Source organism: Neovison vison, chromosome 6, assembly GCF_020171115.1.
Source record: "Neovison vison isolate M4711 chromosome 6, ASM_NN_V1, whole genome shotgun sequence".
Lineage (NCBI taxonomy): Eukaryota > Metazoa > Chordata > Mammalia > Carnivora > Mustelidae > Neogale > Neogale vison.
In genome coordinates this window covers 50,131,981-50,157,456 of record NC_058096.1, presented here as the reverse complement: position 1 = coordinate 50,157,456, position 25,476 = coordinate 50,131,981, and positions in this window count along the sequence as shown.

Genomic DNA, 25,476 nt, shown 5'->3' with positions numbered 1-25,476 from the left:
TGCACGGAATGGGAGAAGATATTTGCAAATGACAGTACAGACAAAAGGTTGATATCTAGGATCTATAATGAACTCCTCAAACTCAACCCACATGAAACAGACAAACACATCAAAAAATGGGCAGAAGATATGAACAGACACTTCTCCAATCAAGACATACAAATGGCTATCAGACACATGAAAAAATGCTCATCATCATTAGCCCTCAGGGAGATTCAAATTAAAACCACATTGAGATATCACCTTACACCAGTTAGAATGGCCAAAATTAACAAGACAGGAAACAACATGTGTTGGAGAGGATGTGGAGAAAGGGGAACCCTCTTATACTGTTGGTGGGAACGCAAGTTGGTGCAGCCTCTTTGGAGAACAGTGTGGAGATTCCTCAAGAAATTAAAAATAGAGCTTCCCTATGATCCTGCCATTGCACTACTGGGTTTTTACCCCAAAGATACAGATGTGGTGAAAAGAAGGGCCATCTGTACCCCAATGTTTATAGCAGCAATGGCCACGGTCGCCAAATTGTGGAAAGAAGCAAGATGCCCTTCAACGGACGAATGGATAAGGAAGATGTGGTCCATATACACGATGGAGTATTATGCCTCCATCAGAAAGGATGAATACCCAACTTTTGTAGCAACATGGACGGGACTGGAAGAGATGATGCTGAGTGAAATAAGTCAAGCAGAGAGAGTCAATTATCATATGGTTTCACTTATTTGTGGAGCATAACAAATAGCATGGAGGACATGGGGAGTTAGAGAGGAGAAGGGAGTCGGGGGAAATCGGAAGGGGAGGTGAACCATGAGAGACTATGGACTCTGAAAAACAATCTGAGGGGTTTGAAGTGGCGGGGGAGTGGGAGGTTGGGGTACCAGGTGGTGGGTATTATAGAGGGCACGGATTGCATGGAGCACTGGGTGTGGTGAAAAAATAATGAATACTGTTTTTCTGAAAATAAATAAATTGAAAAAATAAAAAAAACAAAAAATACAAAGAAACAAAACCAAAAAAATGATATAAATTTGCTAGTAGCTTGCATGTTAATAGATGATGGATAAAGATGTTATAGGTTGCTGGGGGGAGGGGGGTTTGGAGAAGGGGGTAGGGTTATGGACATTGGTGAGGGTATGTGCTTCGGTGAGTGCTGCAAACCTGGCGATTCACAGACCTGTACCCCTGGGGATAAAAATATATGTTTATAAACAATAAAAAATTTAAAAATATAAAAAAATTTTTAAGAAAAGATGTTATACACACACACACACACACACACACACACACACACATGAATCACTAACTTCTTCTCCTGAAACTAATAATACACTATATGTTACCTAAATTGAATTTAAATTAAAAATAATTTTAAAAATGAGATAAAATTCATACAACCATTTCATCATTTACCATTTAAAACAATTTTTAAGTATAAAATTCAGTGACTTCTAGAAGATTCACAGTGTTCTGATAGCATCATCCCTATCTAATTCCAGAATATTTTCATTACTCCTCAGAGAAACCACATACATATTAAAAATCAATCCCCATTTATCCCTCCCTGAGCCCTAGCAACCATTAATCTGTTTTGTGTCTTGATGGATTTGCTTTTTCTAGACATTTCATATATATTTAATCATAAATATGTGGCTTTTTATATCTGACTCCTTTCACTTAGCATGCTTTCAAGGATGATCCATGTTGTGAGATGCATCAGAAGTTAATTCCTTCTTAAGTTATTTGTTTATTTAAATTCAATTAGTCAACATATAGTACATGATTAGATGCAGATGTAGTGTTCAAAAATTCATTGAATAGAGAACCCAGAAATGGACTCTCAATTCTATGGTCAACTCATCTTTCACAAAGCAGGAAAGAATATTCAATGGAAAAAAGACAGACTCTTCAATAAATGATGCTGGGAAAATTGAACAGCCACCAGAAGAACAATGAAACCAGACCATTCTCTTACACCATATACAAAATCAACTCAGAATGGATGAAAGACCCAAAAAATAGAGACACCAATCCATCAAAATCCTAGAGCAAAACACAGGCAGCAACCTCTTTGACAGTGGCCACAGCAACTTCTTGCTAAACATGTCTTCAAAAGCAAGCAAAACTAAAGCAAAAATGAATTACGGGGATGTCATCAGAATAAAAACTTGTAGAGCAAAGGAAAGAGTCAACAGAACTAAAAGGAAATCTACGGAATGGGAGAAGATATTTGCAGATAACATAACAGATAAAAGGCTAGTATCCAAAATCTATAAAGAACTTACCTTACTTAACACCCAGAAAACAAAAAATCCAGTTAAGAAATGAGCAGAAGATATGAACACTTATCTCAGTTTTTAAAAAAACAATGATCATATATGGCTTTCTCCCTTCTACACACATTCACTTATCTCAACTACCTCATGGATCCTGACAGTTGTTTTCATGGGAGAATGCCATTGGAGAAGAGATTAACAATTACAAATTGTGATTCATCTCTCCTTTTCCAATAAGGACTATTTTTTTTCTTATTTTTGCTAAGAAATCCAGAAGTCTGTATAGTTGGCAGCAAATCATTTTCAGCTTTGCTAATAAAACTAGAGGTCAAGTGTACACAATGTCAACAGTAGCCCAAGTGAGTACCTATGACTCACCACTTCTCCCCTTTCACATAAATATTTCTTGACTTTTATATTATTTGAATAAATGACTACAAGGCAAGAGCTCCTGATAGGCTGCTGATTAAAGGGCCCTTTATTTTTTTAAAAAAATAATTAAATAATACCTGGATTTATCCTCTCTTTTGGGAAGATGGAACACAAAAGATATTAGAATCTCAAATGACACAGAAAGTCATCTAGTTAATAATACCATTTTAATTATCACAGCTAGCAGCATTTCAATCATGTCTGCAAGGTTTAGTTGTATTTACAGAAATTAAACTGCAAATCAAGTTGCGAAGCTCTTCCCTCTTATGAGTTGTCCAAAAACTATTAAGCAAAATAGAATTTAAAAACAGCTTGGAGTTATAAAGAGCCTGCTGTTTGGTATAACTTGTCAATCTGTTACCACTTTCATATTTTCTCTAATAGCTCTCTAATTAGCCTCTCTTTTGACACTACTGATCCTAAAATGTTTATGTTGGAAGTTACAAGTTACTGTCTCATTATACGGCTACTTTGTTTTACATGAAGTATAAATAAATTCCCATTCATACTCTTAAAAAATGATATAAATGAGATGCAGTCAAAACTAGACACTCTAACAGCTAAGGTAAATGAGGCAGAAGAACAAATAGTAATCTAGAAGACAAACTGATAGAAACGAAGGAATAGGAGATGACCTGGAACAAAAATCTTAAAATCCATGACAACAGAATTAGAGAAAAAAACAACACCATCAAATGTTCCAATGTCAGAATTATTGGGATCCCTGAGGGGGGTGGAGAGAACGAGAGGATTAGAAGATATATTTGAGCAAATTGTAGCCGAAAATTTCCCTAATCTGGGGAATTAAACAAGCATTCCTGTCCTAGAGGCAAAGAGGACCCCTTCCAAGATGAAGGAGAACAGATCAATTCCCCAGCATGTAAGAGTAAAACTCACAAATCTTAGAACCAAGGAAACCATCTTAAGGGCAGTTGGGGGAAGCAATTCCTTACATACAAAGGGAAGAACATAATAACATCAGACCTGTTCACAGATACCTGGAAAGCCAGAAAGGGCTGAAAAGACATATTCAGGGTACTAAATGAGAAGAATACTCTATCTGTCATTCAGAATGGATGGAGAGATAAAGAGATACCAGAACTAGCAGAAACTGAAAGGATGACCACTAAGCCAGCCCTGCAAAAAATATAAAGGGGCATTCTACGTAAGGACCAAGATCCCAAAGTCATATACAACAGAAATATAGAGACAATCTATAGAAACAAGGACTTCACAGGCAACATGATGACAATAAAATCATATCTTTCAGTAATCACTGTCAATGTGAATGGTGTAAATGCTCCCATAAAAAGGTACAGGGTTGAAGTTTGGATAAAAAGACAGGACCCATTCATATGCTGTCTACAATAGACTCATTTGAACCTAAAGATACATCCAGATTAAAAGTGAAGGGATGGAGAACCATCTTTCATGCCAATGCACCTCAAAAGAAAGCTGGGATAATAATTTTCACATCAGACAAATCATATTTTGAGCTAAGGACTGTAGTTAGAGAGAGAAAGACTGTATATCGCTCTTAAAAGGTCCACCCAATAAGAGGATCTAGCAATTGTAAATATCTATGCCCCCAACATAGTAGCAACCAACTACATAAGACAACTCTTAACCAAAATTAAGAGACATATTGACAATAATACATTAATATTAGGAGACCTCAAAACTCCACTCTCAGCAATAGACAGTTCATCTAAGCAGAAAATCAACAAAGAAACAGGAACTTTGAATGACACATTGGACCAGATGGACTCATTGATAAATACGGAACACTCCACCCTAAGAACAATAGACTACTCATTCTTCTTGAGGGCACATGGAACTTTCTCCAGAAAAGACCACATACTGGATCATACATTAGCTCTTAACCAATGCCAAAAGATTAAGATTATTCCCTGCATATTCTCAGATCACAATGCTTTGAAACTGGGACTCAATTACAAGAAAAAAATTGGAATAAGTCCAAACACTTGGAAGTTAAAGACTATCCTGCTTAAGAATGTTTGGGTCAACCAGGAAATCAAAGAAGAACTTAAATAATTCATGGAAACCAATGGAGTGAAAACACATCAGTCCAAAACCTATGGGATATTGCAAAGGCTATCCTAAGGGAGAAATACATAGCCATCCAAGCCTTACTTGAGAAAGTAGAAAAATCCTGAATTAGCCAGCTAAATTTACACCTTAAAGAACTTGAGGGAAAAAAATTTAGCCTAATCCATGATAAGTAGGGAAATAATTAAGATTAGAGCAAAGGACAATGAATTAGAAACTAGAAATATAGTAGAACACAACAAAACCAGAAGCTGGTTCTTTGAAAGAATTAATAAGATCGATAAACCACTGGCCAGACTTTCCAAAAGAAAAGAGAAAGGACCAAAACTAATAAAATTATGAATGAAAAGGGAGAGAGATGACTAACACCAAGGAAATAGAAACAATTATCAGAAATTATTATGAACAACTATATGCCAATAAATTAAGCAACTTGGAAGAGATGGATATCTTCCTGGAAACCTATAAACTACCAAGACTGCAAAAGGAAGAAGCTGAAAACCTGAATAGACCAATAACCAGTAATCAGACTGAGGCAGTTTTCAAAAACTTCCCAAAAAACAAGAGTCCAGGACCTGATGGATTCCCTGGGGAATTCTGCCAAAACATTCAAAGAAGACATAATACCTATTCTCCTAAAGATGTTTCGAAAAATAGAAACAGAAGGAAGACTTCTGGACTCATTCTACAAGGCCAGCATTACCTTCATCCCAAAACCAGGCAAAGATAAAGCAAAACCAGGCAAAAAGGAGAATTTCGGGCCAAATCCCTGATAAATATAGATGCCAAAATTCTCAACAAGATCCTAGTTAATAAGACCCAACAGATCATTAAAAGGATTATCTATCACAACCAAGTGGGATTTATCTCTGGGATGCAAGAGTGGTTCAACATTTGCAAATCAATGTGATAGAACACATATTAAGGGAAGAAAGAAGAATCACATCTGCATCAATTGATGCAGAAAAAGCATTTTACAAAATACAGCTTCTTTTCCTGATTAAACTCTTCAGAGTGTAGGATAGAGGGAACATTCCTTTATTTCATAAAAACCATCTATAAAAATCTCACAGTGAATATCATTTTTAATGAGGAAAAGCTGAGAACTCTTCCCTTAAGATAAGGAACATAACAAGGATACCCACTCTTTTTTTTTTCCTTTTTTTTTCTTTTTCTTTTTCTTTTCAGCGTAACAGTATTCATTGTTTTTGCACCACTCCCAGTGCTCCATGCAATACATAACCTCCATAATACCCACCACCTGGTTCCCCAACCTCCTACCCCCCGCCCCTTCAAAAACCCTCAGATTGTTTTTCAGAGTCCATAGTCTCTCATGGTTCACCTCCCCTTCCGATTTCCCCCGACTCCCTTCTCCTCTCTAACTCCCCATGTCCTCCATGTTATTTGTTATGCTCCACAAATAAGTGAAACCATATGATAATTGACTCTCTCTGCTTGACTTATTTCACTCAGCATCATCTCTTCCAGTCCCGTCCATGTTGCTACAAAAGTTGGGTATTCATCCTTTCTGATGGAGGCATAATACTCCATCGTGTATATGGACCACATCTTCCTTATCCATTCGTCTGTTGAAGGGCATCTTGGTTCTTTCCACAGTTTGGCGACCGTGGCCATTGCTGCTATAAACATTGGGGTACAGATGGCCTTTCTTTTCACCACATCTGTATCTTTGGGGTAAAAACCCAGTAGTGCAATGGCAGGATCATAGGGAAGCTCTATTTTTAATTTCTTGAGGAATCTCCACACTGTTCTCCAAGAAGGCTGTACCAACTTGCATTCCCACCAACAGTGTAAGAGGGTTCCCCTTTCTCCACATCCCCTCCAACACATGTTGTTTCCTGTCTTGTTAATTTTGGCCATTCTAACTGGTGTAAGGTGATATCTCAATGTGGTTTTAATTTGAATCTCCCTGAGGGCTAGTGATGATGAACATTTTTTCATGTGTCTGATAGCCATTTGTATGTCTTGATTGGAGAAGTGTCTTCATATCTTCTGCCCATTTTTTGATATGCTTGTCTGTTTCGTGTGGGTTGAGTTTGAGGAGTTCATTATAGGTCCTGGATATCAACCTTTTGTCTGTACTGTCATTTGCAAATATCTTCTCCCATTCTATGGGTTGCCTCTTTGTTTTTTTGACTGTTTCCTTTGCTGTGCTGAAGCTTTTGATTTTGATGAAGTCCCAAAAGTTTATTTTTGCTTTTGTTTCCTTTGCCTTTGGAGACATATCTTGAAAGAAGTTGCTGTGGCTGATATCAAAGAGATTACTGCCTATGTTTTCCTCTAGGATTCTGATGGATTTCTGTCTCACTTTGAGGTCTTTTATCCATTTTGAGTTTATCTTTGTGTACGGTGTAAGAGAATGGTTGAGTTTCATTCTTCTACATATAGCTGTCCAGTTTTCCCAACACATTATTGAAGAGACTGTCTTTTTTCCACTGTATATTTTTTCCTGTTTTGTCGAAGATTAATTGACCATAGAGTTGAGATTCCATATCTGGGCTCTCTACTCAGTTCCACTGGTCTATGTGTCTGTTTTTATGCCAGTACCATGCTGTCTTCGTGATCACAGCTTTGTAGTAAAGCTTGAAATCAGATAACGTGATGCCCCCGGTTTTATTTTTGTTTTTCAACATTTCATATAATAATAATAATATTCAAATTGGCAAAGAAGAAGTCAAACTCTCTTTGTAGATGACATGATGCTTTATAAGGAAAACCTAAAAGACTCCACCCCTAAATTACTGGAACTCATAGAAATTCAGTAATGTGGCAGGATACAAAATCAATGCATAGAAATCAGTTCATTTCTTAAACACTAACCATGAAACCGTGGAAAGGGCAATTAGAGTATCTATTCCATTTACAATAGCACCAGAAACTATAAGATAACTTGGAATAAATCTAACCAAAGAGGTGAAGGATCTATACTCTAAAAACTACATAACATTTATGAAAGAAATTGAAGAAGACACAAAAAGATGGAAAAACTTTTCATGCTCATGGATCAGAAGAATAAACATTGTTAAAATGTCTATGCTTCCCAGAGCAATCTATACTTTCAATGCCATCCTGATCAAAATTCCACCAGCATTTTTCAAAGTGCTGGAACAAACAATCATAAAATTTGTATAGAATCAGAAAAGACCACAAATCATCAAGGAAATATTGAAAAAGATAAACAAAGCTGGGGGCATCTCCTTGCTTGTGTTCCCTCTCTCACTGTGTCTCTCTGCGTCAAATAAATAAAAAGATAAATAAATAAAAATATTTTTTTCATTTATTTTACAGAGAGACAGATCACAAGTAGGCAGAGAAGCAGGCGGGGTTGAGGGGGATGCAGGCTTCCCACGAAGTGGAGAGCCCAATGTGGGGCTTGATCCCAGTACCCTGATATCATGACCTGAGCTGAAGGCAGAGGCTTAACCCACTGAGCCATGCAGGCACCCTAGCAAATAAAATCTTAAAGAGAAGAAAAAGAAAAAGACAGTTTCTTTAATAAATGGTGCTGGGAAAATTGGACAGCTATGTACAGAAGAATGAAACTTGACCCTTCTCTTACATCATACACAAAGATAAAATAGATGAAAGACCTCGATGTGAGACAGGAACTCATCAAAATCCTAGAGAAAAACATAGGCAGTAACCTCTTTGACATTGACCACAGCAACTTCTTTCAAGACACATCTCCAAAGGTAAGGGAAACAAAAGCAAAAATGAACTTTGGGACTTCAAGATCAAGAGCTTTTGCACAGCAAAGGAAACAGTTAATAAAACAAAAAGGCAACCCATGAAATGGGAGGAGATATTTGCAAATGACACTACAGATAAAGAGCCAATATCTAAGGTCTATAAAGAACATCTCAAACTCAACACCTAAAGAACAAATAATCATGTCAAAAAATGGGCAGAAGACATGAGCAGACACTTCTCCAAAGAAGACATACAAATGGCTAGCCAACACATGAAAAAATGTTCATCATCATTAGCCATCCAGGTAACTCAAGTAAAAGCCACATTGAAATACCGGTGTATACCAATATAACCTTACAGCAGTTGGAATAGCAAAAATTAACAGGCAGGAAACAACAAATGTTGCAGAGGATGTGGAGAAAAGAGAACCTTCTTACACTGTTGGTGGGAATGCAAGTTGGTGCAGGCACTTTGGAAAACAGCATGAAGGTTCTTCAAAAAGCTATTAATAGACCTACCCTATGACCCAGCAATTGCACTGCTGAATATTTACCCCAAAGATACAGATGTAGTGAAAAAAAGGGCCGTATGTATTCACAATAGCCAAACTGTGGAAAGAGCCAATATGACTTCAATAGACAAATGGGTGAAGAAGATGTGGGCCATATATACAAAGGAATATTATTCAGCCAGCAGAAAGGATGAATACACAAATTTGCATCAACGTGGATGAAACTGGAGGAGATTATGCTAAGTGAAATAAGTCAAGCAGAGAAAGTCACTTACCATATGGTTTCACTTATTTGTGGAACATACAGAATACCATGGAGGACATTAGAGGAAGGAAGGGAAAAATGAAGAGGGGCAGGGAATCAGAAGGGGAAACAAACCATGAAATACTATGGACTCTGAAAAACAAACTGAGGGCTTTGACGGGGGGTGGGGGGAGAATGAGTGATGGGTTATTAAGGAGGGCACGTATTGCATGGAGAATTGGGTGTTATACACAAACAATGATTCATGATACACTACATCAAAAATGAATGATATAGTGTATGGTGACTAATATAACATAATAAAAATAAAAAGAAGAGGAAAAAAAAGACCATTCCTTTAAAATAGGTAAGGTTTGGCCACCAAATTCTTCAGACCCTGATGGGAAGTACATGACTTCTGATGTACATAATAATAATAATAATAATAATTAATAATATGTATATATGCACACATTTGCAATATATTTTACATAGATGATCTCATTTAACACATGCAACAATCCTAAGAGAAATTGCTATTATTGCAATTTCACAAAGTAGGGAATTTCTATTTTAACTAATCCTTCAAGTGTCAAGGAACTTACTCTAGTGTTTTACTCTTAGAAAAATGGAACTGTGGCCAAAAAGATTCATAATTAGAGTGATTGGGCCCTTTCTTCCACATACCACATCCACAGGCAGCAATCTTCCCATTCCTGTAGCAGACAGGCCCCATCACATGGGACTGAATGATTTCACATTGCTTTCAGCAATTCCCTGAAGAGGCATGTGGTTAAAACAGCCTTTTATCATCATTTCTGAACAACTTTCACAATATTGCACTTATAGAACTCTCTAATTAAACAAGCATCCTTTTTTTTTAAGATTTTTTAAATTTATTTATTTGACAGAGAGAGATCACAAATAGGCAGAGGCAGGCAGAGAGAGAGAGAGAGGGAAGCAGGCTCCCTGCTGAGCAGAGAGCCCGATGCGGGCCTCGATCCCAGGACCCTGAGATCATGACCTGAGCCGAAGGCAGCGGCTTAACCCACTGAGCCACCCAGGTGCCCTAAACAAGCATCCTTTGATTGAAACTTCTAGGCAAGAGATACTGCCTCAAACACATCGATATTGTGGGCTTCCTAGAAAAATCATTTATATGCATATATATTTATTAAAACAAAGACCATGATATCTGGTAATAAAAGCCAAGGCATCCTTTGGATAAATACCTAGTAGTGCAATTGCTCGGTTATAGGGTAGGTCTATTTTTAACTTTTGAGGAACCTCCATACTGTTTTCTGGAGTGGCTGTGCCAGTTTGCATTCCCAACAAGAGTGCAAGAGAATTCCCCTTTGTCTGCATCTTCTCCAACACCTGTTGTTTCTTGTGTTGTTAATTTTAGTCATCATGACAGGTGTGAGATGGTATCTTATCAAGGTTTTTGATTTGCATTTCCCTAATGATGACTGATATTGAACATCTTTTTATGTGTCTGTTAAGCATCTTGATGTCTTCTTTGGAAAAGTGTCTATTCATGTCTTCTGCCAGCTCTTAACTGGGTTATTTGTCTTCCTGGCTGTTGACTTTGATAAGTTCTTTGAACATTATGGATACTGACCCTTTATTGGATATGTTGTTTGCAAATATCTTCTCCCATTTCCTAGGCTGCCTTTTGTTTTTGTCAATTATCTCCTTCACTGTGCAGAAATTTTTATCTTGATTAAGTCCCAATAGCTCATTTTTGCTTTTGTTCCCTTTGCTTGTGGTGATGTGTCTAGTAAGAAGTTGCTAGAGCTGAGGTCAAAGACATCTCTGCCTGTGTTCCCCTTCTAGGATTTTGATGGTCTCCTGTCTCACAATAAGGCCTTTTATCCATTTTGAATTTATTTTTGTGTATGGTGTAAGAAAGTGATCCAATTTCATTCTTTGGCATGTTGCTCTCCAGTTTTCCTATCACCGTTCATTGAAGAGACCAATTACCCTATGATCCAGCAATTGAACTATGAGGTATTTACCCAAAGGAACAAAAATAGTGATTTGAAGGGATTCATGCACCCTAATGTTTACAGCAGCATTATCAACAATGATAAAACTATGGAGAGAGTCCAAATGTCCATCAACTGACAAATGGATAAAGAAGATAGGTATATAGATATATATATAGGTATATAGATATAGATACACATACATACACGATTATTCAGCAATCAAAAAGAATGAAATCTTGCCATTTGCAAGGACATGGATAGAGCTAGGGTGTATTATGCTAAGTTAAGTAAGTCACTCAAAGACAAATACCATATATTCTGACTCATATTTGGAATTTAAGAAAGAAAACAGATGAACATAAGGGAAAGAGGAAAAGGAAAAAAAGGAGAGAGGGGGAGGGAGACAAACCATAAGTGACTCTTAATCTCACGAAACAAACTGTGGGTTACTGGGGGGAGGGGAGTTGGGAGAAGGGGCGTAGGGTTATGGACATTGGGGAGGGTATGTGCTTTTGGGTAAATTGGAAGGGGAGGTGAACCATGAGAGACTATGGACTCTGAAAAACAATCTGAGGGGTTTGAAGTGGCGGGGGGGTGGGAGGTTGGGGTACCAGGTGGTGAGTATTATAGAGGGCACAGCTTGCATGGAGCACTGGGTGTGGTGAAAAAATAATGAATACTGTTTTTCTGAAAATAAATAAATTGGAGGGAAAAAAAACAATAAAAAAAAAGAAATAACAAGCGTTGGTGAGGATGTGAAGAAAAAGGAACACCTGTGAACTGTTAGTAGGAATGCAAACTGGTATAGCCACTGGTGGAAGACAGTATGGAGATTCTTCAAAAAATTAAAAATAAGCCTCTGCCTTCAGCTCAGGTCATGATCTCCGGGTCCTGGGATCGAGTCCTGCATCGGGCTCTCTGCTCGGTGGAGAGCCTGCTTCCCCCTCTCTCTCTCTGCCTGCCTCTCTGCCTACTTGTGATTTCTCTCTTTGTGTCAAATAAATGACTAAAATCTTTTAAAAAAAAAGAGAGATTCTTAACAATAGAGAACAAACTGAGGGTTGTTGGAGTGAGGTGGAATGGGGGTGGGCTAGATAAGTAATGGGTATTAAGGATAACACTTGTTATGATGAACACTGGGTGTCATATATAAGTGTGAATTACTGAATGCTACTCCAGAAACCAAAATTGCACTGTATGCTAACTACCTAAAATTTAAAATTAAAAAAAAAGAAAGAAAGCCAAGGCAAGGTATGAGAAGTCAATCTCTAGTGATCATGGACAAGATAACCCTGAGAATGTATCCACAAGAGAAATACTACAGAACACACCCAAATCAAACTCTCCTGGGTGGCAACTCTCTAGAGAAGCCAACCTAAAGTATTTTATTATTGCTTACACTTCTGCATGAGAATTTGTTAACTTTTAGTTCATTGAGCTTGTTAATTACTGCCTAACAAGAAAGTGTACATGGTATAAAGTAGAGAATTAAGAAGGGTTTTCATTTCATGGATGACTGAGAGAAGAAAAAAATAAATAATTAAAAAGAAGAAAGTGGGAAAACCTTCTCAAGAAATATATTTGATTTCCTCCAGAACTTGATTTCCATCTCCTATCTCCTTATAAAGGATTAACTTTAAACATTTCTGCTTCACAATGAGTGTGAAGGATTTTTAGAGGCATCTGAAAGCAGAGACTTGACTGAGCAGTTCTTCTCTTTTCTTTTTTCTTTTCTTTTGTTTTCTTTTCTTGTGGCAAGAACACTTAACATGAAATCCACCCTCTTAAATTTTGAAGTGTAAAAGACAATATTGCTGACTCTAGGTACAATGTTGTAAATTGGACATCTAGAAGTTATTTATCTTGCTTAACTGAAACTTTATGCCTGTTGATGAGTAGTTCTCCATTTCTCCCTCTCCCTAGTCCGTGGAAATCACCATTTTACTGTGATTCCATGAATATGATTATTTTAGATACTTCATTTAAGTACACTCATGCAATATTTGTCCTTCTGTCACTGGATTATTTTATTTAGCATGATGTTCCCAAGGTTTATCCATGTTATCATATATTACAGAAATTCCTTCTATTTTAAGGCTGGGTTGTATTATATTGTGTATATATACACAGATTTCTTCATCTATTTATCCATCAGTGGACATTTAGGCTAATGTGAATAGTGCTATAATAAAATGCGAGTGCTAACATCTCTTTGAAATGATGATTTCCATTATTTTGGATAAATACCCAAAATTGGTATTGCTGGATCATATCATACTTTTATATTTAATTTTGGGCAACCACATAATGTTTTCCATAGCAGCTGCTCTGTTTTGCATTCCCACTAACAGTGTGCAAGGGTTCCCATTTCTTTACACGTTTAAAATCAACCCCATCTTTGTTTTTTTGTGTTTTTTGGACAAGAGCCATCCTGACAAATGTAAGGTGATAGCTCATTGTGGTATTGATTTATATTAAATTCCAATGGCATTTTTTACAATAAAAGAAGAAAAATTATAAAATTCATATGGAATCAAAAAAAGACTACAACAAACCATAACAATCTTTAAAAAGGGGAACAAAGCTAGAAGCATCGTACTTCCTGATTTCAAAATATATTACAACACTACAGCAACCATACTAAAAACAGTATTGTACTGGCATAAAGACAGATATATAGACCTATGGAAGAGAGTAGAGCCCAGAAATAAATTCAAGCATATAGCAGGATCAACAAGAGTACTAAGAATACATAATAGGGAAAGAATAGTATCTTCAACTAAATGATGTTGATAGAACTGGATATCCATATGTAAAAGAGTGAAATTGGACCGAATATGACATCATATACAAAAATCAACTCAAAACGAATTAAAAACTTAAACATATAAAGAAGATATGGTCTGGGACGCCTGGGTGGCTCAGTTGTTAAGCAGCTGCCTTCAGCTCAGGTCATGATCCCAGCATCCTGGGATCAAGTCCCGCATAGGGCTCCTTGCTCAGTAGGGAGCCTGCTTCTCCCTCTCCCTCTGCCTCTGCCTGCCTGTGTGCTCTCTATCTCTCTCTCTGACAAATAAATAAATTAAAAAAAAAAGAAGATATGGTCCATATATATAATGGAGTATTATGTTACTATCAGAAAGGATGAATCCCCAACTTTTGTATCAACATGGATGGGACTGGAGGAGACTATGCTGAGTGAAATAAGTCAAGCAGAGAGAGTCAATTATCACTTACTTTCACCTTCTTGTGGAGCATAAGGAATAACATGGAAGACATTGGGAGAAGAAAAGGAAAAGTGAATTGGGGGAAATTGGAGAAGGAGATGAACCATGAGAGACTGTGGACTCTGAGAAACAAGAAAAAAACAGGGTTTTGGAGGGGAGGGCAGTGGGGGGGGGTGCTTTGAGCCTGGTGGTGGATGTTAAGTACGGCACATATTTCATGGAGCACTGAATGTGGTGCATAAACAATGAATCTTGGAACACTGAAAAAAATAAATTAAATTAAAATTAAATTTAAATAGAAGATTTTAAAGTGTAAAACTCTTAGAAGGAAATAGAGGAAAACTTCATGATATTGGTCTAGCAATGATTTCATGAATATGAAACAAAAAACACACACAACTGAAGCAAAAATAAACAAGTGGGACTACATCAAACTAAAAAGCTTCTGCACAGCAATAGAAGCCATCAACAGAGTGACTTATGGTGACTTATGGGATGGGAGAAAATATTTTCTAGCCATATATCTGATAAGGGGTTAATATCCAAAATATATACGGAACTCATACAACTCAAGAACAAAACAAACAAAAACCCAGAAGTGGAGCGGGGGAGGAGTGGAAAAAACCTGAACAGACATTTCTCAAAAGAATACAGGATCTTCTTGCTCCATCCTTTATGTTACATTTAGAGGAGTTGTCTGTAGGGTCAAACATTAAGTGGTATTTTAATGTCTGGGGAATCTCTTAGACTTTGACGATTGTCAGCTTTTTTAAGATAAGAACTTTGTCCATCTTTCTCATTCTCAGGGCCTACCACAGCACCTGATGCCCAGGGAGAGGATAATTACTTGATGAATTTATTAGATGCAAAATTAACATCTATCTGGCCTATGAACTCACCCAGCAAGAGGAGAAGCTTGGTGGGGTATAGGCAGTCAGCACAATAGTAGCAGACCCAGAAGAACTTTCAAGTCTTTTCCTAGCATCTTATGGAGGAAGTTATTAATCAACAAATCAGCATGACATACTTCTTGTTCTAAAGATAAGGGAAATTATTTTCAAAAACTTCAGAAAAAAGAAAGCAAATAATTAAATTAGCCATGCATACACCAAGAGAAGGTTAAGAGTGAAGTTTCTTACTGCTGACCATGGTTTCTGTGCGAGGGCAATGTGAGTGCCTGAGGTCAAGAGAATATCATTACCAAATTTTTTCAGAACTGGTCCAAAAGAAATCAACAAGGTCCCTGGAATCAGAAACCTTGTGTGTTCTGCCTTCAGGAGTAAATCTAGTCTTTTTATTTTATTTCATTCTTAATTTTAAAGATTGTAGTTTCTGTTACTCTACCCTTAATAACAATGATGGCTGAAGCATATAACAGTCCTGAGGAAAAAAGGGGATAGATTTCTCTCCACAAACCTCCTACTTTGAGGAATACATCTTTCACTGGAACACAAGCATATATATTTAATATACCTTTCTTCAACCTAAAATTTAATATACATGGAAATTCTCCCTCACCCTACTATTCAAGCAAAAATAAAAACCAGTTAATTTCCTTTCATGTTTGCCTTTCCTCCCCACTGCCACTGCTACTTTACAAAACCAGTCCTCATTACCTCAAGAATGATTCTGGCAAGAAGACTTCCGGTTATCTCATTTTTCCCTTCAGTCTTCTCCCTTAGACTACGACTGTCTAGATAGAAGTTCTTTGATGGTAGGCACCATATTTATTCATTTGTATTTCAAGCACTTTGAACAACCTTTAACATACAGTGAGGCTCCATTAATGTCTGATGATTGAATGAGCAAGTAACTGAGTTTCCTAAGTATTTCTTATTGTGGCATTCCTCTGCTCAGATCTCATTAATGTCTGACTACAGTTTACTCATCAAAATGTATTTGATTGCCATCACTTACAGATTTAATATTTATGAATTTTCCTACTCACTAAAGTTTATTTATAAGCCAAAAGTCAATATTCAGGTACTTTAAAGATCATTCATGGGCATGAACAGAACAACAAAAATTTGAGTCATCCATGATTATGTTCCCAGCTGAGTTTGAACAAGGTGACAATGTCTTTTTTTAGCTCTCAGACTGTGAACAAGTGTTCGTTTTGTAATCTATATGGTGTCGTGTTTTTCACATGTTCATGTTGGTTTTTTTTTTTAAGATTTTATTTATTCATTTGACAGACAGAGATCACAAGTAGGCAGAGAGGCAGGCAGAGAGAAAGGAGGAAGCAGGCTCTGCGGGGCTCGATCCCACGATCCCAGGACTCTGGGATCATGGCCTGAGCTGAAGGCAGAGGCTTTAACCCACTGAGCCACCCAGGCGCCCCTGTTCATGTAGTTTAATGATGACTTTGTTGTTTAAAATGGGTCCCAGGCATAGCTCCAATGTGCTGTCTAGTGTTCCTAAGCCTGAGAACACCGTGATGTGCCATATAAAGAAGAGACATGTGTTAGATAATCCCTGTTCAGGATGAGCTGTTGGCCATGAGTTCAGTGTTAACAAATCAACAATATTTATTAAATATAATGTCTTTAAGCACAAATTCACAAAAAAACAAACTTATGTTTTGATCAGCTGAAGAAAATGTGACCAGAGGTTCACAGAAGCTTAACATTTTATTTCCCCTTTGAGCAACAGTTCAGTATTGTTAAGTCAGTGCTTGTGGTGACTCTATAAAACATATTTACCATGAATAACTAAAATTAATTGTAAATTATCTCTAATTCCTTCTCAAAGACCTCAGTAATCTGTGTGTACTAGGCCTATTACCTCATCACCTCTTCCCTTCAGCAGACAGTATGCACCCCAGTCACCTTGCCATCACCAGACTATGCTTCTGTGATCTGAGGTTCCTCTATGCCTTCTTTCTTTCTCCGCCCCCCCATACCTTCTTTCATGTTTTTCCACCACATAGACCATCAAAGTCCTCTTCAAAGACCATCTTCTCCTTGAAATCCCTACAGAGCTCAGTGCCATGAATAGACTCATCTTGAAATTTTTAACATAACTGCCCTTGTCTCTTATCATAGCACTTAACATTAACCACAGATAATCTTGATTTATTCCCTATTTAATTAGTGTTATTTGGTACCTAGTTTGATTGTAATCACTTTGGAAGCAAGATCCACTTCATATTTACATCACTCCCATTTATTTACACATATTTATATATATATTCCCACCTAACAATGCCTAAGTGCTTTTAATTTGCCTTTTTTCATATTATTAAGGAATGACAGAGTTATAAAGAGCCTTAAAACTTCACTAGGTCACCCTCTTAATTTATAGATAAGGAAACCAGAACTAACAAGTGATTTGTCTAACCCCATATCATTTATATGTCAGAAACAGAAGTACCATTATTGTCAACTGTGTTCATTTTCCACTGTTCCAGACAGCCACTATGGCACTCCTGCTATTGTCATTTTTAATATAAACAAAATTTTCCAACACTTACATTTATGAAAATGAAAAACAGAAATGAATGATAAATTCTAGAATATGGTCATAATCACCCATACATAGAAACATGAACTGGGGAAATAAATAATAGCAGCTACCCAACCCTATGAGAGGTTCATTACTAACAAGATTTCATTTTTATATTAAATGATTATATTTCAAATTTTTCTGTTTTGGTCCCTTGTATACTACTTACTTGTTGTATTTAAGTCTTATAAACATGAGGCACATGGGTGGCTCAATTTCTTAAGTGTTAACCTCTTGATTTCAGCTCAGGTCATGATCTCAGGTCTTGGGACTGGACCCCACATTGGGTTCCACATACAACATGGAGTCTAATTGTCCCTCCTTTCTTCCTCCTCTCTCTCATTCAAATAAATAAATAATCTTTAAAAAAATTAGCCAATAGGATCCAACAGTACATTAAAAAGATTATTCACAATGACTAAGTGGGATTTATTCCTGGGCTGTAAGGGTGGTACAACATCTGCAAATCAATCAATATGATACACTACATTATAAAAGAAAGGATAAGAACCTTACGATCCCCTCAATAGATGCAGAAAAAACATTTGACAGTACAGCTTCTTTTCTTGGTTAAGACTCTTCACAGTGTAGGGATAGAGGGAACAAACCTCAATATCATAAAAGCCATCTATAAAAATCCCACAGTGAATATCATTCTCAATGGGGAAAAACTGAGAGCTTTTCCCCTAGGGTTAGGAACACAGCAGGGATGACCATTATCTCCACTGCTATTCAACATAGTACTAGAAGTCCTGGTCTCAGCAATTAAACAACAAAAAGAAATAAAAGGCATTCAAATTGGCAAAGAAGAAGTCAAACTCTCACTCTTTGCAGATGATATGATACTTTATGTGGAAAACCCAAGACTCTATCCCAAAATTACTAGAACTCATACAGGAATTCAACAAATGGCAGGAAATAAAATTAATGAACAGAAATCAATTGCATTCTTATACAGTAACAATGAGACAGAAGAAAGAGAAATTAAGGAGTCAATCCCATTTATGATTGCACTCAAAAACACAAGATACCTAGGAATAAATCTAACCAAAGAGGTAAAGGATCTGTATTCAGAAAACTATAGAACGCTCATGAAAGGAATTGAGGTAGACACGGAGAAATGGAAAAAATGTTCCACGTTCATGGATTGGAAGAACAAATATTGTTAAAATGTCTATGCTACCTAGAGTAATCTATACATGCAATGCAATCCCTATCAAAGTACCATAAAGTTTATTCACAGAGCTGGAACAAATAATCCTAAAATTTGTATGGAACCAGAAAAGACCCCGAATAGCCAGAGGAATGTTGAAAAAGAAAACCAAAGCTGGTCACATCACAATTCCAGATTTCAAGCTCTATTACAAAGCTGTCATCATCAGGACTGTGTGGTATTGGCACAAAAACAAGCACATAGATCAATGGAACAGAATAGAAAACCCAGAAATAGACTCTCAACTCTATGGTCAACTAATCTTCAACAAAGCAGGAAAGAATGTCCAATGGAAAAAAGACAGTCTCTTCAACAAAGGGTGTTGGAAAAATCAGATATCCATATGCAGAAGAGTGAAAATGGACCATTTTCACTACTGAGAATTTACCCTAAAGATACAAACGTAGTGATCCAAAGGGGCACGTGCACCTGAATGTTTATAGCAGCAATGTCCACAATAGCCAAACTATGGAAAGAACCTAGATGTCCATCAACAGATGAATGGATCAAGAAGATGTGGTATATATACACAATGGAATACTATGCAGCCATCAAAAGAAACGAAATCTTGCCATTTGCGACAACATGGATGGAACTAGAGCGTATCATGCTTAGCGAAATAAGTCAAGTGGAGAAAGACAAATATCATATGATCTCCCTGATATGAGGAAGTGGTGATGCAACATGGGGGCTTAAGTGGGTAGGAGAAGAATCCATGAAACAAGATGGGATAGGGAGGGAGACAAACCATAAGTGACTCTTAATCTCACGAAACAAACTGTGGGTTGCTGGGGGGAGGGGGGTTGGGAGAACGGGGGTAGGGTTATGCACATTGGGGAGGGTATGTCCTTTTGGGTAAATTGGAAGTGGAGGTGAACCATGAGAGACTATGGACTCTGAAAAACAATCTGAGGGGTTTGAAGTGGCGGGGGGGTGGGAGGTTGGGGTACCAGGTGGTGGGTATTATAGAGGGCACAGCTTGCATGGAGCACTGGGTGTGGTGAAAAAATAATGAATACTGTTTTTCTGAAAATAAATAAATTGGAAAAAAAAATTATCAAATGATACACTTAAAAAAAATTTTAAATATTGTTTTGACTCAAATCTACCATTTCTTCTCAGATTGAAATTAAAGGCAGTTTTAAAAGAAAAAAAAAAAGAAAATGGACCATTTTCTTACACCATACACAAAAATACACTCAAAATGGATGAAAATCCTAAATGTGAGATAAGAATCCATCAAAATCCTAGATGAGAACACAGTCAGCAAACCTCTGACCTTGGCCGCAGCAACTTCTTGCTAGACACATTTCCGAAGGCAAGGTAAGCAAAGGTAAAATGAACTATTAGGATTTCATCAAGATAAAAAAACTTTTGCATAGCAAAGGAAATAGCTGACAAAACTGAAAGACAACTGAAATAATGGGAGAAGATATTTACATATGTCTTATCAGATAAAGGACTAGTATCCAAAATCTATAAAGAATTTATCAAACTCAATGCCCAAAGAACAAATAATCCAATCAAGAAATGGGCAGAACACACGAATAGACATTTCTCCAAAGAAGGCATACAGATGGCCAACACACACATGAAAAAATACTCAACTTCACTCAGCATCAGGGAAATACAAATCAAAAGCACAATGAAATATCACCTCACACCAGTCAGGAATGACTAAAATTAGTAAGTCAGGAAACAACAGATGCTGGCAAGGATGTAGAGAAAGCGGAACCCTCTTACACTATTGGTGGGAATGCAAGCCAGTGCAGCCACTCTGTAAAACAGTATGGAGGGTCCCAAAAAGTTGGAAACAGAGCTACTCTAAAACCCACCAATTGCACTACTAGGGATTTACCCCAAAGATACAAATGGAGTGATCCAAAGGGGCACCGGCACCCCAATGTTTATAGAAAAAATGTCCACAATAACCAAACTATGGAAAGAGCCCAGATGTCCATCAACAAATGAATGGATAAAGATGTGGTATATATATACAATGGCATACTACTCAGCCATCAAAAGATGAAATCTTGCCATTTGCAACAACATGGATGGAACTAGAGTGTATTATGCTAAGCGAAATAAGTCAATCAGAGAAAGAAAATTACCATATGCTTTCACTCATATGCAGAATTTAAGAAATAGAGGAAGAGAAGGAAAAATAAAAGATGAAAACACGAGGGAGACAAACCATAAAAGACTCTTAATAATAGGAAACAAACTGAGGGTTGCTGAAGGGGAGGGAGGTCAAGGGATGGGGTACTTTGGTGCTGGACATTAAAGAGGGTATGTAATGTAATAAGCACTGGGTATTATATATGACTGATGAATCACCAATCTCTATCTCTGAAACTAATAATATACTGTATGTTAATTAATTGAATTTAAATTAAAATAATTTTTTAATGTTAAGTCTTTAGACACAAGACATTTTTTAAAAAAATAATTTATGTTCTTGTATATATTTTTGTGATAGAAAATTGTGATAAGGTAATTAAACTTTCAAAAATAAAAAAGTATTTTAGGATAAAATTAGGAAGGAAGAATGGAATAGAAATATAAGTTCAAGGAGCTAACAAACAGACAGAGGGAGAAACCCAGATGGTGATATAGGAAGCTCCTAAACTTCTTCCCTCCTATGAGCACACCAAATGTACAGCTATGTATCAGATAATTCCTTCCAATAGAAATCCAGAAACAGTCATAAATGGAGTGAATGAAAAAACACTAACCTAGAAATAGGTTGGAAAGGCTGAGATATACACTTGCCCTAACCCCTCTCCCAGCACCATGCCTTACAATTGGGAGGGAGCCCCCAACTTGCAGCTTTTCCCTGAAGTATGAATGATTTGAATGACATAAGACTTGAGTCCACAAGACCCACAGGACTATATCAAAAGGGCACAAGCACTCACATTGCCCATCCCCCGAGGCTCAACACAAAAGGTAAGGCAAAGAAAGATGCCCAACTCCCAGACTTTCCCTGGAAAGGGTTTTGCTGCATATTTACAAGCTGCTGCCTGAGGGTTTGACTTCTAATTAGCATGCTTCTGTGGGCTCAGATCCTCCACAGAGTACATGATGTCCACTGTGCTGCCTTCTCCCTCCAGTTCATTCCAACATTAAAACCAGGTCACTAGCATCTCTCTGGAAGGAGCTCATAGACATGCCTAGTGCCCCAGCTTTAGCAAAACCCACCACAGGAGCAGACCTCCAACTTGCCTATTTCTGACAGCCAAACATTCATGATTCCCAAAGGACTAGAGCAAAGCAAGAAGCAATTCTTATTGGGCATGTGAGGGCTCACCATAGGGCTTAGTGGAAAAGGAACAGGTTAAAGTTCCCATCTCCAGGTATTTCATAGGAAGGGATTTTTTTTTCCAATTTATTTATTTTCAGAAAAACATTATTCATTATTTTTTCACCACACCCAGTGCTCCATGCAAGCCGTGCCCTCTATAATACCCACCACCTGGTACCCCAACCTCCCACCCCCCTGCCACTTCAAACCCCCCAGACTGTTTTTCAGAGTCCATAGTCTCTCATGGTTCTCCTCCCCTTCCAATTTACCCAAATTCCCTACTCCTCTCTAACGCCCCTTGTCCTCCATGCTATTTGTTATGCTCCACAAATAAGTGAAACCATATGATAATTGACTCTCTCTGCTTGACCTATAGGAAGGGATTTGATGGCATATCTCACAAGCCGCAGCCTGAGGGTCCAGCTTCTAATTAGCACACATCCAGGTACTGACTGCAATCCTCACTGGAGTCTCGAAGGGCTGGTGACATTTTTCCTACCTTTTTCCTCCTGTTCACTCAAACAACAACAACTACAACCAAGTCACAAGTATGTCCCTAGATAAAAACTTGTGCATACATCTAGCACTCCAACTTTTTCAGATGCCACTTGAGGAAACAGCCCCCAAATCCTCTAGCTCTGAGAGCCAACAAGGCTTTTGTTGATGAGTCCCACAGTTTTATAGTAAACAAAGCAGTTTTAAATATACACCCCACCCCCCAACAGCTATACACTCAGGCTCAGTGCTGCTTCCCAGCTGCTGCCTGAGGGTTTGGTTCCTAATCAGTCTGCATCTAGGTGCTGACTGCAACCCCTCTTTTTGGGACAGTAGTGGGTCTTGGTGCACCTTCATCTGCTAGGAGCCACTAAGAGCAAAGATGGCAGCTTGGACCATCATGAAGTTTTGGGAAACAACCAGGAGTGCGATCTGGCTAACTGACATGGTTAATCTCTTACACAAAACCAGTCTCTCAAGGCTGGAAAGGGTAGCTGGTTTATCTTATGTGCAAAAACCAACACAGAGACACAAGGGAAAGTGAAGAAACATAAACTGTGGGGAGGGGAATATAAAATGCAGAGCTTTTGTATGCATTAAAAGTTAAGTTACTACCAGCTTAAAATAGACTGTTATAACTAAAAGTGTAAAATGTCATTATGTACAACACAAAAGAAATTACATTTGCAACTCCTTTAACATACAAAAAATTATAGGTGTCAATTTCAAAATGTATGGGGAGGTAGTATTACCCAACCAAACAGTAGAGGAGCAAAAAAGGTTTGACCGTCATTGCTATAGTCACCTGCGGTTTTATCTTGGCTAAAGGCTCTCAAATTGTTTGTTGGGTGTGGCTCCTTGAATGCCCTGTGCCGCTTCAGTCCCAGCAGCACCCCCCCCCCCGCCGCCTTGCCTCAGTGGATTTGCCTTCTACAGAGCAGCTCACACGAACTCCACCAGACTTCAGTAGTAATAGCAGAGCAAAACAAAACAAAACCTCCATAAAAATTGGCATGGTGATTCAGTAACCCTGAACCTAGAGAAGCATGAGAATGTGGGTGGGGAGAGTTGAGGGGAACTGTGAAAGTGTGAGCATCTCCTGTCTAATAAGCAGGCTAGGGTAGTTATGACAATAAACCCCAACTTTAAGGACCATTTTACAAAAGTTGCCTTGCACCCAGCTGAGCAGGACTGCTGATATCAGGATGCAGGATGGAAGACCAAGCTCTTCTGCGAGGGATGATCACAGGGTGATGAAGAGATATGAAGTCCCCCAAAACAGATAGCATACAATCCTTGTGCAAACTTAGATCCTCCATTTCTGGGCCTAGAAATGGTCACTTGGCTATGTGAAGATTCCAGCCAGAATGCTATTTTTAAAATACAAAATGATGCATTTCCCCCACCTAAAACTTTTCCATGATTTCCTTTAACTTTCAAACATTCAAACTCTAACTTAGCACACAAGTGCTTTATGGTCTGGCCTCTGCCTTTCTCTCTAAACTCATCTCTCAACCCTCTTAGGAAACACTCTGCATTCACTTCAGCCTTCCCCTGTGACCAGGAGAGCTCAGCTGTGTCTAACTCTTGCTCCAACTCAATGACTATACAAATGCTAGTGTGCCTTCCAGGAAAGTTCTTCCTACTTCCTCACCTATCCAATTCTTCTTCCTTCAAGACACACTTAAATGGCATCTCCCAGGCCTCAGATTTTGATTTTTTTCCCCCTTCTTTGTGCCCTCAGAGCAACCCTAATCCAGCATCTATATATTGTACTATATTCATTCATTCATTCATTCACTTATTTGCTCCCCTTCAAATTTCCTAGCAGGCAAGGCTGACACCCTAGAGGTAAAATTAATGAGTGAAAGAGGAACTAAGTTAATATATAAATTTTAAAAATTATAAAAGACCTCAATGTGAGGTAAGAATCTATCAAAATCCTAGAGGAGAACATAGGCAGTAACCTCTTCGACATCAGCCACAGCAACTTCTTTCAAGATATGTCTCCAAAGGCAAAGGAAACAAAATTGAAAATGAATTCTTGGGACTTCATCAAAATCAAAAACTTCTGCACAGCAAAAGAAACAGTCAACAAAACAAAGAGGCAACCCACAGAATGTGAGAAGATGTTCGCAAATGACACTACAGACAAAGGGCTGATATCCAGGATCTATAAAGAACTCCTCAAACTCAACACACACAAAACAGATAATCACACCAAATAATGGGCAGGAGACATGAACAGACACTTCTCCAAAGAAGACATACAAATGGCTAACAGGCACATGAAAAAATGTTCATCATCATTAGCCCTCAGGGAGATTCAAATCAAAACCGCATTGAGATACTACCTTATACCAATTAGAATGGCCAAAATCAAAAAGACAGTAAACAAGTGTTGGAGAGGATGTGGAGAAAGGGGAACCCTCTTACACTGTTAGTGGGAATGCAAGTTGGTGCAGCCACTTTGGAAAACAGTGTGGAGATTCCTTAAGAAATTA